Here is a 15,418-nt window from a genome sequence, read left to right as displayed (position 1 = left end):
TCAATCAGGAATACATGGGTGTCCAGGCGCAATGGATCATGCCTATAATCCCAGCTACTGAAGAGGCTGAGACAGGAGAATCGCTTGAATCCGGGAGGTGGAGGTTGCAGTGAGTCGAGATCCCACCATTGCACTCCAGCCTGAGTAACAAGAGTGAAACTCCATCGGGAAAAAAATAAATAAATAAATAAAAGAAAAAAAGAATACATGGGTGCTTTTGGAATAGTGTTCCATGTTGGGGAAAGGCTGAGTGTTGGGGAAAAGCTGAGGCAGGGCTTGCTAGTCTGATATAATATAAAAAGAGTCTTGGAACATGCTGGGGTCCAGGGTCTAAAACCCCTTGTGGCCTTTGGAACACCAAGCTCTGTGCCAAAGGGTGGAAGGCTGCCCTGCCGAATTACAATCTAAGCCCAAGGCATAAAATCCTGAAGGAGGCCAGCCCCTCCACACCGGTGGGTATTTCTCATCAGGTGGGATGAGAGACTGAGAAAAGAAATAAGACACAGAGACAAAGTATAGAGAAAGAACAGTGGGCCCAGGGGACCAGCACTCAGCATACAGAGGACCCGCACTGGCACTGGTCTCTGAGTTCCCCCAGTATTTACTGATCACTATCTCTACTATCTCAGTGAGGGGGATGTGGCAGGACTATAGGGTAATGTTGGGGAGAGGGTCAGCACAAAAACATGAGCAAAGGTCTCTGTGTCATAAATAAGTTTAAGGAAAGGTGCTGTGCCTCGATGTGCATGTAGGCCACATTTACGTTTGACTTTACACAAACATCTCAGTGCAGTAAAGAGCAGTACTGCCACCAGCATGTCTCACCTCCAGCCATAAGGTGGTTTTCTCCTATCTCAGTAAATAGAATGTACAATTGGGTTTTACACTGAGACATTCCATCCCCAGGACGAGCAGGAGACAGATGCCTTCCTCTTATCTCAGCTGCAAAGAGGTCTTCCTCTTTCACTAATCCTTCTCAGCACAGACCCTTTATGGGTGTCATGCTGGGGGATGCTCAGGTATTTCCCTTCCCATGAGGCCATATCTCAGTCTGTCTCAGCATGGAGAAACCTTGGACAATACCCAGGCTTTCTTGGGCAGAGGCCCCTGTGGCCTTCTGCAGTGCATTGTGTCCCTGGGTATTTGAGACTGGAGAATGGCGATGACTTTTACCAAGCATACTGCTTGCAAACACATTTTTAACAACGCACATCCTGCACAGCCCTAAATCCATTAAACCTTGAGCCAACACAGCACATGTTTCTCTGAGCACAGGGTTGGGGCTAGGGTTACAGATTAACAGCATCTCAAGACAGAAGAATTTTTCTCAGTACAGAACAAAATGGAGTTTCTTATGTCTTCTTCTTTCTACATAGACACAGTAACAGTCTGATGTCTCTTTCTTCCCCCCACAAAACCCCTTGTGGCTTGGATGGAATCCAGGGATCAGGGCATAAAACCCCTCGTGGCTTCTGGAATGTGCCTGGACTTGATGGCTCCTTGCTTCTAGCACTCCCAGGCTGATAAAACACTTGTATCTTAAACTAGAAGAATATGTTCCCCATGATCTCAAGTAGCAGAACATGTTCCAAATAAATGCTAAACTGACACACCTATAGATCATGTGCTTGATGCACCACTTCCTTTCAACCCCCACATCCTCACCACCTGCTTCTTTGTTTGATCACCAATAAATAGTGTGGGCTTCCAGAGCTTGGGTCTTTTGCAGCCTCCATACTAGCGTTGGCCCCCTGGACCCACCTTATGCATTCTTAACTTGTCTTTTCTCACTCCTTTGACTCTGCTGGACTTTGCACCCCCACGGCCTGGTGTTGGGTCTGGCCACTCCAACAGTTCCATGCCAATCCATCCCATCTTTCAACATTAGTCCAGAAGGGACAAGAGGGCCTTGAGGGAAGCATGCACTTAATAGCTCACAGCTCAAGATTTTCACAGATGACGTAAGGAAAGAAAACTGAAAAATAGACAAACTGGTTAAACTACACTTTGATGTTAAGGTAAAAGGTCACTGACATCTTCACCAGGTACACACTGAAACAATCAAACTTCTGTATTAGGTACCAAAGTTTTCCAATAAATGATAAAGACTAGAAAGCATGCAGACCTTGATCTGAACCGGAGGCACCTAGTTTCAAACAGAAACTATTTTGAAATTGTTTTTTAAGAAATCTAACAAACTCTGGAGTCAACAGGAAAGTAACTCAGAAATATACTTGTACAGAGAAAAAATGATGTGAGATGATTATAGGATGTGACTAAGGCATCTTTCAGAAGTGATTATGTATTTTTTTTCTTTACCTCACAACATGCTTTTTAAAGACATTATGCTCACATTCTCTTAAATGTTGTTTCCAAAGGTTCTCAGCCTCTAGCCCAGCTGGAATCTGGGTCACAAGCCTCTCCACAGTAACACCAAGGGCTTCTATGTGAAAATCCTTACACAACTTTAGAACAATAAACACCCTAACCCAGCTACTCTGCTCCCAGTCGAACGGGAGCTCCCCTTCATAACTGTGTCAAAACAGTAGATGAAGTATTCCCCAGTGAGAAAGATCTTACAGACAGACCCCTCAGAGACCCAGATGTCAAGTACTTCACAGGTAGAAGTAGTTTTGTGCTAGAAGAGGTTGGACATGCTGAATATGCAGTGGTAACATTAGACTCAGTAGTAGAGGCTCAGCCTCTACCTACTGGAACATCAGCTCAAAAGGCAGAATTAATAGCCCTGACAAGAGCACTGTTGCTAGCAAAAGACAAGAAAGTCAATATTTATACTAATTTTAAGTATGCTTTTACTACATTGCATGTACATGGAACTATATATAAAGAGAGGACTTTTATCAGCTAGAGGCAAGAAATAAGTACAAAGAAGAGATTCCACAACTCTTAGAGGCTGTATAGGTTCCAGAAAAAGTAGCTATAATGCACTGCCAAGGGCACCAAAGGGGAAGGATGCCAGAAGCCAAAGGAAACAGAAAAGCAGACAGAGAGGCAAAGCAGGCAGCAATGATCATGCTGCATTTTAAAGAGGAAGCCTTAGCTATGCTTCTCCTCGAAGAACCTCCTCTCCAAGAGGGCCCAAGTTACACTCCAAATCAAAGAGCCTGGTGTGCCCAAGAAGATGGAAATATATTAAAAGAAAGTAGTAGAAGTTGTTCTGTAGGAGATTAGCCATTCTGAAGATGATGGCTCCTAAATTTCTGAAGCAAATTCATCAAGAAACTCATATAAGAAAAACATTAGAACGTTATGTAGTGCCATTTCTTTTTCTTTCTTTTTTTTTTTTTTGAGACAGAGTCTTGCTCTGTCACCCAGGCTGGAGTGCAGTGGCATGATTTTGGCTCACTGCAACCTCTGCTTCCCGGGTTCAAGCATTTCTTCTGCCTCAGCCTCCCTACTTGCTTGGATTACAGGTGCCCACCAACATGAACGGCTATTTTTTATTGTATTTTTAGTAGACATGGGTTGTCACCATGCTGGTCAGACTGGTCTTGAAATCTGGACCTCATAATCCAACTGCCTTGGCCTCCCAAAGTGCTGGGATTACAGGCATGAGCCACTACAGTGGGCCACAAAAGTGCCATTTCTATGTGCCATGGCTCTCTGCTGTCACTCGAGCCATTTGTGAATAATGCTTAACCTGTGCTCAGAATAACCCATGACAGGGGCCCATTCAGCCCCAAGAATTCAAGAAGTAGGAGCCATGCCTTGTGAAAACTTGCTTATAAACTTTACTGAACTGCCCCATGCCAGAGGCTATGGGTATATGCTAGTGCTTATTTATACCTTTTCAAGATAAGTTAAGGGTTTCCCCACCAGGACAGAAAAAGCACAAGAAGTGACTAAAGTACTGATAAAAGACATTATCCCCAGGTTTGGATTGCCTCTAACTTTAAAGTCAGAAAATAGGCCAGCATCTGTAGCTGAAATAGTGTAAGATTTTACAAGACTGGTAAAAATAAAATAGAAGTTACACACAGACTATCAGCCACAAAGTTCAAGGAAAGTAAAATGCATGAACTGGACACTCAAGCAGCTGCTGAAGAAATACTGCCAAGAAACTCATCTAAGATCAGGTCTTGCCTATGGCCCTCCTCCAAGTCAGGTGCACCCCCACCAAAGAAACTAGGTATTCACCTTATGAGAGTTCATTCAGTTGGCCTCTCCAATCATAAGTCAAATTAAAAGTGATCTCCAGGAACTAGAGGAATTAACTTCAAGAGAGCAAATGCAGGCTTTAAGAATAGCGAGGCAAGAAGTCCATAACTGAATATGAGAAAGAATGCCTATAAGTCTGACATATCCAGTACACCCCTTTAAACCTGGAGACTCTGTTTAGGTTAAAAAGTAGAATCCAACTTCTCTAGGTCCCACAAAGGATGGGTCCTATACTGTAATCCTGTCCACTCCCACTGCTGTTCAACTTGCAGGAATTGTGCTGTGGATCCACCAGTTAGCTGAAGCCAGCAGTTCAGGACAAGTGGACCAGCCAGCAAGACCCAGATCATCCAACTGGGTTGATCCTGAGATGAGACCAAGCTGCTGCTGAGGACGACAGCCCTGCGCTGGTCACTCTGGAGGGTGACCAGTCTATGCACAGCTGAAGGTGGAGGGGACGACAAGCCCAGCTCTAGTCACACACCGGAAGTTGACTAGTCTACTCATGGCTGAAGCTTGAGGACTCATCAAGCAAGTAAATGTGGTTAGAAATCTTAAGACTAGTAGTTTTCCTTGTAATACTAACTGTTTTATTATTGTTCTGTCGTTGTGCTCAACCTCCTCCCCCAGGCAAGGCCCTCTTCTGTCCTTGCTGGATATGAATATGCTGTACATTGTTTTGCTGTTGTTACCCCCCTTCACCATGATAGAAGAAGCATCTATAGAAACGCGTCCCCACTGTACACATACTACCTGGTCAGGGAACAGGATAACTAAGACTCTATTGCACCATACTTATTATGAGTGTACAAGGACTCGCTTAAGAACTTGTACTTATAAAGCCAGGTGTGGTCACTCATGCCTGTAATTCCAGCCCTTTTGGAGGCCAAGATGGGTTGATCACCTGAGGTGGGGAGTTCGAGACCAGCCTCACCAACATGGAGAAACCTCACCTCGAATAAAAATACAAAATTAAACAGGCATGGTGATGCATGGCTGTAATCACAGCCTTTCAGGAGGCTGAGGCAGGAGAATCACTTGAACCCAGGAGGTGGAGGTTGTGGTGAGCTGTGATCATGCCACTGTACTCCAGCCTGGGCAACAGGAGTGAAACTCCATCTCAAAAAAAAAAAAAAAAAAAGACTTATAATCAGACCACCTACTCAATTTGTGACTCAGGAAATAACCAACCTTATGTACGTTATAACCCCAAGTTCTCACCTGGTGAACAGTTTAAAATTCATGCAAGGTCAAAAGAAAGTCCCCTCTTAAATCAAAGTAAGGTCCCCCCCTTTTACCAATGGCCTATTTCTCTGTATTTTGATGCCTGTCAAGCAGCATACCTAAACTCACCTGTGTGTGGTGACCTACCTATACAAAGATACCATAGAAATGACTACAAATATGTACGCATGCCACCTTGTCCCCCTGGGACCCTAGAAAAAGATGGTCAGTATTGCATATTGTGGCACCCCAGCACACTACAAAGGCCAATTATGCTTATCAAAATGCTGGTAAAACCAGATTGTGAAACAAAAACCCATCATCCTATAAATTTCACCATTCTAAAGCCAGACTTACCATGTGGACCGCAGGTTACCCCATACATGTCTCCACACACACCTACCCAGCAACCTGCCTATATGTTATCAAAAAGGAACCTGGACCAGCAACAATTCCGAGTCTTTAAATCATTCCATAAGCACGTAGACTAGAAGTTACAAGGGCATCATCCTTTAGCTAAAATCCTGTTTGCTTGGCTAGCTGAAAACATTGCTAGCAGCTTAAGCACTTCCTCATGGTATGTTTGTAGAAGGACTAACATAGGAGACCAATGGCCATAAGAAGCAAAAGAGTTAATGCCACAAGATAATTTAACTCTAACTGACACTTCCCCTAAACTGATGCCCACAAGTTCAAATGCCTAGCTCTTAAAAACTTATATTATCAGGAGATACTGGGTTCCTCACTAAGGAAAAGCTTTTATGGACTCAGTAGAAGAATTAACTTGTTTAAGACAGCAATATTATAATAAAACACTAAAGAAAACTTTGTGGCAAGGCAAAGATGACTCCAGATCACCTCATCCAAACCCATTCTCCTGTTTCTCTTCTCTAAACCACACCTAGTATCAGCTTGAAGCTCCAAATACCTGGCAAGTACCCTCTGGTATCTATCAGATCTGTGTGCCACGGGCCTACCGACAGTTGCCAGGAAAGTGGACAAGCACTTCTGTACTTGAAACAATTAGACCATGTTTCTTCTCACTCCCACTGCAACAGGGAGAAACTTGAAGGTATCCTGTCTACAATAAAATTAAAGAAAAAAACAAAAGAGATATAGACATAAGAAAGGACATAAAAATAGAAGATTAGAAAGACACAGATTGGCCTCCTGGAAGATTAATTCGGTACTCCAGGCCAGCTACCTGGGCACAAGATAAGTACACATGAAGGTACCGCACCCCAATTTACACACTTAACCGCATCATAAAGTTGCAGGCAGTACTTGGAATCATCACTAATGAAACAGCAAATGCATTAGACTTACTGGCCCAGCAAGCCACAAAAATGAGAAATGCCATCTACCAAAATAGATTAGCTTTAGACACCTCCTAGCCCAGGAAGCAGGAGTATGTAGAAAGTTTAATCTAACTAATTGCTGCCTAGAAATCGATGACAATAGGAAGGCTGTTATAGAAATAACTGCAAGAAAGAAAAAATTAGCCCATGTTCCAGTCCAGACTTAGATAAAGTAGACTCCTGAGTCCCTCTTTAGAGGCTGGTTTTCCTCCTTCAGTAGATTCAAAACCTTAACAGGAGTAGTTCTAGCCATACTAAGAATTGGTTTAATACTCCCTTGCCTCTTACCTTTCCTTGTTAAGAACGTTCAATCAACTATAGAAGCAATTGTGACCAGGCAGACTAGCACTCAGCTAATAGCTCCATATAAATATCAGCCTGTGTCTAAAGAAGAAAACCTGCTCTTTCATGAAGAATCAAGTAATAGTGGTGCTTTCTATTAAAATCTTATTTATAAAAAGCAGCAAAGGGAGAAAACTGAGGCAGAAATTTAAAAAATCAATATGCATTCATTCACTCCAAGAAAACTAACAGGCAAGCAAGGGTTAAAAAGAAAAGAAGAAAAAGTTTTCCTCTGCCTAGCAAGCTCACTTCAAGGACAGTTATAAGATAACGCTTTTTGTGCAGTTGAAGCCAAAGGAATGAGCTCCAGACAACCCCACTTTAGAAGAAGAGTGAAGAAAAAAAAAAAAAAGTCTGTTCTTGTTTTTCTTTCAATGCAGCTACAAGACCACCAGCTATACAAGGCCCAAGTTATGCTATGCTATAGATTATGAGACCAATCATTACATGATTAACTGCTTTTATTTTGCTTCTGTAAGCCTGCTTATAAAAACCCCACTCTGTCTTTGTTGAAATGCTCAGCTTTTTAGATGTAAATCCACTGAGCCTTGTGTACCTTAAATAAACATCGTTCTGTCTCCCGCATACCGGTCTCTCTAGTACTTAGTTTCCCGCAACACCATCTCTGTGCCTCCTTTGCTCTCCCTGTTAAATTCTCTCTTCCCTGTTATGCCCCTCGCCCCCACTCTCTGGTACCCCAGATCCCCAGGTGTCCTCCCTGCTGTGGTCCTCCCTCTGTTCTCCTTGCCACCAGCACCACTCTGCTCTGTCTGCCCTGGCTCCAAATCCCTCCTCCTCTCCCTCACTCTGATGAGCCTCCCTCTTTGCTGTCCCTCTCCCTACCTTGCTGTCTGTCCTTCATCTCTCTGTACATCTAGCTTTTCTCCTCCTGCTATTTTTTTGTTTCACATTTGCTGTCTCTGGCAAATCCCTCACCCATCCTCTATTTTGCCATCTGTTATGAGTCTTTTTTATTCTTCTTTTCTCTGTCTCAGGTTTTCTACTGCTCTACGTCTGTCTCCTGATCCCTTTAGCCCACACAATCACCGGAGGCTTTGGATAAGACACAGGAGGGTTTGGAGTAAAACGCCTGCATCCCGGGGTAGCGCATTTTCCAGGAGCTGGAGATGGGCAGGCAAGAACACCCCGTGTCACAGGATAGGCCCCGGGCACCTCCCTAACTCGGGCTCAGGGAAAGCGGTGACTGTGGAGGGGAACCTGGGGAGCAGCAGGGCGCGCAAGAGGAAGGAGGTGGCGGCGCGATGGCGCCTTAAGACAAGGGTGGGGTCTGCAGGATCCCAGGACCAGACAGAGGAGGCGGCCTCCTTGGGACTGGGGCCACGGTCCTGCGCTCCAGCGGCCAACGAGGGCGAGGCTGGGAGGCGCTCAGGGCGGGAATTCACCTCTCGGGTGAGGACTTTAAAAAGCGCGGGGCGGGAGGAGTCAGAAAAAGTTTCAGAGCAGGAAAACTAAGTGATAGAAAGTGTATACGTTGCCCTATAGCAGAAAGACCCGGGACGGGACCAGCCTCAGGGGGACCTTAAACCAAAAAGGAACCGACCCCCGGACTCTCAGGGGGTCGTCTCAATTTGCTCTGGGTGAAGGAAGATGGCTGAGACTTTCCAGGTTTGTGGAGACCCCACACCCCAGGTACAGAAGCGCCAGGGACCTGGGAAGCGCAGACTTAATACAAAACAGAGCGAAACTCACCCGCCGCGGTGGGATAGTCACTCCACGCGGTCCGCTTCCGGGTTTGCGCGAAGCTGCTGCGCGCAGGAAAGAAGCCAGGCCTGGGCGGGACCCGCGAGGAGGTGGGCGGGGCCTGGGCGAGGTAGGGGCGGGGCAGAGAGACTTCACCCTTTAGAACCCAGGCCTGTGCGTCTCTCAGCCTGGCTCCCAGGGCCTCTCTCTGTTTTCGGGTTTTGGAGGCGAGACCGGCCAGGAAGGCTGAGGCATGATTCAAAAGCCCTGAAATTGTCTGAAACGGGGATGCAAACTGGAATGTAAAATGCAAAGCCCTGCCTGGATGGAACGTACGATTTCAGGCTGACGGCCCACAAAATAGAAATCCTCTCCCTTTCTATTCTCCATTCACTTGGGAGGGAGAGTCTACCCTGTGCTCAGCTGCAGAGACTTCCCTAGGGCCACCGCCTGGGATGCGGGACGGAATGCTCAGGCCAGCGAGGAGTCAGGTGACCACCTGCTGGATAAACACAGCAGGGATGTGGGCGCGGGCGCGGGAGCCTGAGGTCCCAGTTACTCAGGAAGCAGCGGCGGGAGGATCGCTGAGCCTGGGGGTCCAGGCCAGCCTGGGCGACAAAGTAACACCCCCTCCCGCAGGGCTCCCTTCCTCGTCTCTCTCTCTTTCCTTTTTTTCCTTTTTTTTTTTTTTTAACGTTGTAAAATAAGAGTTTGATTGTGTGAGATAGGGATCCAACATTATTCTTTTCCATGTGGATATCCAGTTAGTTGCCTCAGCACATTTGTGGAAGAGATTTATTCATCTGGCTTAACTGATACTAACACAGTCCCAGCCCAACCTGACTTCTAGCAAGACTCTTCTCTAAGACTCATGGAGGTGATTATGGAGACAAAAGGTGATTAATATCCTTCCATTCCTCAGAGCTCCTAGGACCTAAGTTCATTGCTCTTCAGGTTTCAGGTTGTCACTCTCCCTCTCCCTCCACAGAATCAGTCAGTCCCATTCAACAAATTACCTAAACAACATTGATGGATCAAGAGGGGAAAAAAGGAAGTAAAATAAGACAGTTGGCCCATTTCAAGTAAATTTAGTGATTAAAGACAGTATTTTGGCATGAAAATGGTCCCAAAAGTCTAAAAGGTGACATGAATGAGTTTCAAGGGACACGTGGTATGGCTGGAATCAGCTGGAATGAGGCTGAAGGTGGTGACAGTGGTGAGGCATAATTGAAACCTCTAGAAGTGGGTCAAAAGTCCAATGCACTCATTCTTCCAGGAATGGTCAGGGGCCTCCCCAACTGCAAGATAAACAGATTGACTTTCACCAAGAACCACAAGCCTGGCATGCAGTGACAGAGCTCGATTGTGGTCAGGTGCTTCAGAAAACAGTCCCTTCCCATGGACTCCTAAATGAGGCATGTGACTCTGATCAGCAGCTCAGATTGCTTCCAGTTTGCAGCCTCAAAGAGGCTGTGATTCATTGACAGTCTCTAGTTTGAATGGGGATGAACAACAGCTAGAATACGGGCAGTGACACAAAACACTGATTTTTGATGATTTCTTTTTTTCTTGTAACCTCCATGTTCAAGCGATTCTCCTGCCTCAGCCTCCGAAGTAGCTGGGATTACAGGCCTCTGCCACCACATCCAGCTAATTTTTTGTATTTTTAGTAAAGATGACGTTTCGCTATGTTTCCCAGTCTGGTTCAAACTACTGGCCTCAAGTGATCTGTCTGTCTCAGCCTCCCAAATGGCTGGAATTACAGGCTGGAGCCTCCATGCCTGGTTCCAAGTCTGACCATTGAGCGGAGCGACCATCCCTGCTCCAGGTTCCACGTGGCTGGCACTCAGCCTGAACAGCCACTGCAGCCCAGTGGCCACCATGAGGAATCTACTTCCCTGATCCATCAGTGAACCAGGGTCAGACATTTACATGGTATGTGCTAAATTGGGAACCCCATAATGCCACAGATTTGCTTCAGACAGTGGAGAAGGGCATCAAATTGTCATCAACAATAGATCTTGATTTTTCCTTTAGAGCTGAGATGTTCCTGGGCTGGTCCATTTTCCTTCCAGAATATACCATTTCTGTGTAATAAGCAAGGGTTTCGGGGGCTTTTGTAGAGTTCAGACTAACCCATCTCAAAATTGAAATATCAAGTTGGGGAGTCCCAAGCTGTCTGTGGGTCAGGATTTTGTGATGACAAGAGCTCAGAGCAAGTTAACAGATAATGTTCAAAATCAGTGTGACTATTGCTGTGTCAGAGCAACTAGGACCCCACAGGCACCTCTAGGTGGAGGCTGCCTCCCTTTTCCAGAGGCTGCAGATGACAAAATCATCAGCCACAACTGTTGTCAATGACTGGAATCACTGAGCAATGTCTGCTCACATAATTTCAATAAGCCTTCCCTGGAAAACAGAAGTCTGCTTTTTTTGGGGGGGTTTGGGGGGACTGAGTCTTGTACTGTCACCCAGACTGGGGTGTAATGGTGAGACTTTGGCTCACTGCAACCTCTGCCTCCCACATTTAAGCAATTCTCCTGCCTCAGCCTCCTGAGTAGCTGGGATTATAGGTGCCTGCCACAATGCCCAGGTAGTTTTTTGTATTTTTAGTAGAGACAGGGTTTTATTATGTTGGCCAGTCTGGTCTTGAACTCCTGATCTGCCTGCCTTGGCCTCCCAAAGTGCTGGGATTACAGGTGTGAGCCACCACACCTGGGCCCAGAAGTCTGCATTTCTTTTCCATCAGTTACCTCTGCTGGTGGAGCGGGGATCACATCCCACACAGGAAGATTGAGAGCAACTCCTCTCACCTGCTGAGACACAGAACACCATCTGCATAGTGAGGATTTGGGACATCAGAGGCTAGGGGCACTCATAGGAATCCTAATGACTCACCCCCAACTGGTGGCAAATGGCAGGAGAGTTAGTCTCACACATCCCTACCTGCACCCCACCCAGACTGGAATAATTTCCTGTCATACATAGGGACAGGAAGCCCCAAAACACACAACACATCAATTCCTGCTGTTGATTCTGATGCAGAAACTGAACAGGACATTGAATTAACACAATTAGCACAAAAGACCTATTGGGGGAACCAACCCTCAATATTTCAATGTAGGTTCTATTTTCCATAAGTGTCAGCGAGCTGAGAAATAAAGAGAGACAGTATAAAGAGAGGAATTTTATGGCTGGGCCACCGGGGGTGACATCACATATCAGTAGGACCATGATGTCCACCTGAGCCTCAAACCAGCAAGTTTCTATTAAGGGTTTCAAAAGGTGAGGGGGTGTAAAAACAGGGAGTAGGTACAAAGATCACATGCTTCAAAGGGCAAAAAGCAGAACTACTAATAAGGGTCTGACAAAGATCACATGCTTCTGAGGGAATAGGACAAAGGGCAAAAGCAGAACTACTGATAAGGGTCCAACAAAGATCACAAGGCAATGGGCAAACGCAGAACTACTGATAAGGGTCTATGCTCAGTGGTGCATGTATTGTCTTGATAAACATCTTAAACAACAGAAAACAGGGTTTGAGGGCAGAGAACCAGTCTGACCACAAATTTACCAGGTAGAGTTTTTTCCCCACCCTAGTAAGCCTGAGGGTTCTGCAGGAGACCAGGGCATATCTCAGTCCTTATTTCAACTGCACAAGACAGACATTCCTAGAGCAACCGTTTATAGACCTCCCCCAAGGAAAGCATTCCTTTCCCAGGGTATTAATATTAATATTCCTTGCTAGGAAAAGAATTTAGTGATATCTCTCCTACTTGCACATCCATTTATAGGCTCTCTGCAAGAAGAAAAATATGGTTCCTTTTGACTGACCCCACAGGCTTATGGTTGTCTTCCCTTGTTCCCTAAAAATCACTATTATTCTGTTCTTTTTCAAGGTGCACTGATTTCATATTGTTCAAACACATATGTTTTACAATCAATTTGTACAGTTAACACAATTATCACAGTGGTCCTGAAGTGACGTACATCCTCAGCTAACAAAGATAACAGGATTAAGAGATTAAAGTAAAGACAGGCATAAGAAATTATAAAAGTATTATTTGGGAACTGATAAATGTCCATATTAAAATGAAATCTTCACAATTGATGTTCCTCTGCCGTGACTCCAGCCAGTCCCTCTGTTTCGGCTCCCTGACTTCCTGCAACAAAGACTCTCTTCTGTTTCGGCTCCCTGACTTCCTGCAACAAAGACTCTCTTCTGTTTCGGCTCCCTGACTTCCTGCAACAAAGACTCTCTTCTGTTTCGGCTCCCTGACTTCCTGCAACAAAGACTCTCTTCTGTTTCGGCTCCCTGACTTCCTGCAACAAAGACTCTCTTTCCACCCTCACTGGGAAACCTGCCCAAACCCTATCTGTTGAGTTTGGGTGTTTGTTTCTTGTTTTTGGCTTTTGTATTTTTCTCTCAGTAAACACAGACTAATAAGTATGCACTATCCCATGGCATGGGTAAGGGACTGCAAGGGACCACAGGATGCTAGGACAGGTGTGTGTGTGTGTGTGTGTGTGTGTGTGTGTGTGTGTGTGTGTGTGTGCGCGCGCGCGCGTGTGCGTGTGTGTGTGTGCATGCACAGTAGGGGCCAGGACAATGGGGAGGTGTGATTATTTTTCAGCTTTTCACATCATTGTCTGTGTTGCATTGTTAACATTGCACCATCCAGCATTTGGTGACTCTTCAGGGTGAGAAGCTTGTCTCTTTATGCCTGTTTGCAGCCATGCTTCACCCCACCATCCTTAGCACCTTCACCCACTCCTACACCTACTGCCCCTTCTTCCCGGAAACCACATAGGTTGGTGACTTAAATCCTTGCATACAACAGGACAAAAAGAGTTTCAGGCCAGGCATGATGGCTCAAGTCTGTAACCCCAGCACTTTTGGAGGCACAAGCAAGCAGATCACTTGAGCCCAGGAGTTCGAGACCAGCCTGGGAAACATGGCAAGGCCTTGCCTCTACAAAATGCAACATACATACATACATAAATAAATAACCCAGGGTGGTGGGGCACACCTGTAGTCCCAGCTACTTCGGAGGCTGAGATGGGAGGATTGCTGGAGTCTGGGGTGGGGAGGTTGCAGTGAGCCAAGATGGCACCATTCCAGCCTGGGTGACAGAGTGATTCCATCTCAAAAATGAAACAAAACAAAAAAACAAAGAAGTTTCAGTGTCTTCCTCCCCAAAACTTCTAAGCTGATTTGACTTTTTCCACAGAGCTGCTGCACTGCGGTGTGTGTGGAGGGAAGGATCAGGAGGTAGAGAGGGAACAGTGACCCCTGCTGGCAAGCACAGCACTAACAAGCCTCGTTTCATAACCATGTTTGTGGGTCTCTCGAGATGAATGAACAAACATAAACATTGTACAAACATATGCAATTCACATAATTCTCATAAAATTAGATAACATAAACATTGTACAAACATATACAATTCACATATTTCTGATAAGATTGGGGTTTTTTTTTTCGTTTTTTGTTTTTGAGGTGGAGTCTTGCTCTGTCGCCCAGGCTGGAGTGTAGTGGCGCTATCTCGGCTCACTGCAAGCTCTGCTTCCCGGGTTCACGCCATTCTCCTGCCTCAGCCTCCCGAGTAGCTGGGACTACAGGCGCCCGCCACCACGCCTGGCTAATTCTTTTTTTTTGAGACGGAGTCTCGCTCTGTCCCCCAGGCTGGAGTGCAGTGGCGCGATCTCGGCTCATTGCAAGCTCCGCCTCCTGGGTTCACGCCATTCTCCTGCCTCAGCCTCCCGAGTAGCTGGGACTACAGGCACCCGCCAACACGCCCGGCTAACTTTTTGTATTTTTAGTAGAGACGGGGTTTCACCGTGTTAGCCAAGATGGTCTAGATCTCCTGACCTCGTGATCCACCCGTCTCGGCCTCCCAAAGTGCTGAGATTACAGGCGCGAGCCACACGCCCAGCATGAGCGCAGTTTTGTGTTACTTATCCAAGCAAAGCAAAGCTTGGATACACTGGAGTCTCCTCTCATGAGAATAAAGGGACTGACAGTTGGGAAACCTGCATTGATCATTGCAGAGATGTTCACCACCAACTGACTGGGATTATTCAAAAGAGCCAAAGAAACTTGAAAGGTGAAGGAGAGAGTATAAAAGGACACAAAGGTGCTCACCAGGAGGATGGTTTTGGTAGCTCTGGACTCAAGGGAGGATGTGGGGGACCCGCTGCTTGTGCCTGTGCAGGATGCAAACGATGGAGATGCTGCCCCAGAGCAGGAGCCCCAGACAGATCACATCAGGGAAGGACAGCAGTGCTGCATGCAGTGACTCTCTGGTGTCCTCGTGATGAGCAGCAGAACAGTATCCCAGATCTTTTGTCTTTGTGGTATTTTTGCGACTCCACTTGCCAGTCACGTGCATAAGAACAATGATATTCCCCAGCATGTGGAGGAGCCAGCTGAGGAATACACAGTTCCCATAGGCTGCTACTTATCTTCAGAGACACAGGATCCTGCAGGGAATGTGATAAATGAGTGACATTTAAAAGGCAGCGAGTTATGGTGGAGGCTGAGGAGGGAGGATCCCTTGAACCCCGGAGGTTGAGGCTGCAGTGAGCTGAGATCACGCCACTGCACACCAGTC

At 46.1% G+C, this 15,418-nt stretch overlaps 1 protein-coding gene across 1 annotated transcript in view; it reads right to left on the bottom strand.

Moving 5' to 3' along the window:
* The window catches only part of LOC129020866 (zinc finger protein 765-like), a 43,119-nt gene that overhangs the window by 14,441 nt on the left and 13,260 nt on the right, over positions 1–15,418 (bottom strand). Inside the window, 1 exon segment of the mRNA XM_063658405.1 lies at positions 14,950–15,287. The gene's annotated coding sequence lies outside the window, so the exon portion shown is untranslated.

The sequence above is a fragment of the Pongo pygmaeus genome, chromosome 20 (genome assembly GCF_028885625.2).
Source record: "Pongo pygmaeus isolate AG05252 chromosome 20, NHGRI_mPonPyg2-v2.0_pri, whole genome shotgun sequence".
Taxonomy (NCBI): domain Eukaryota; kingdom Metazoa; phylum Chordata; class Mammalia; order Primates; family Hominidae; genus Pongo; species Pongo pygmaeus.
Note: the sequence above shows the minus strand (reverse complement) of the source record. Positions and strands in the feature narration are given on the sequence as shown.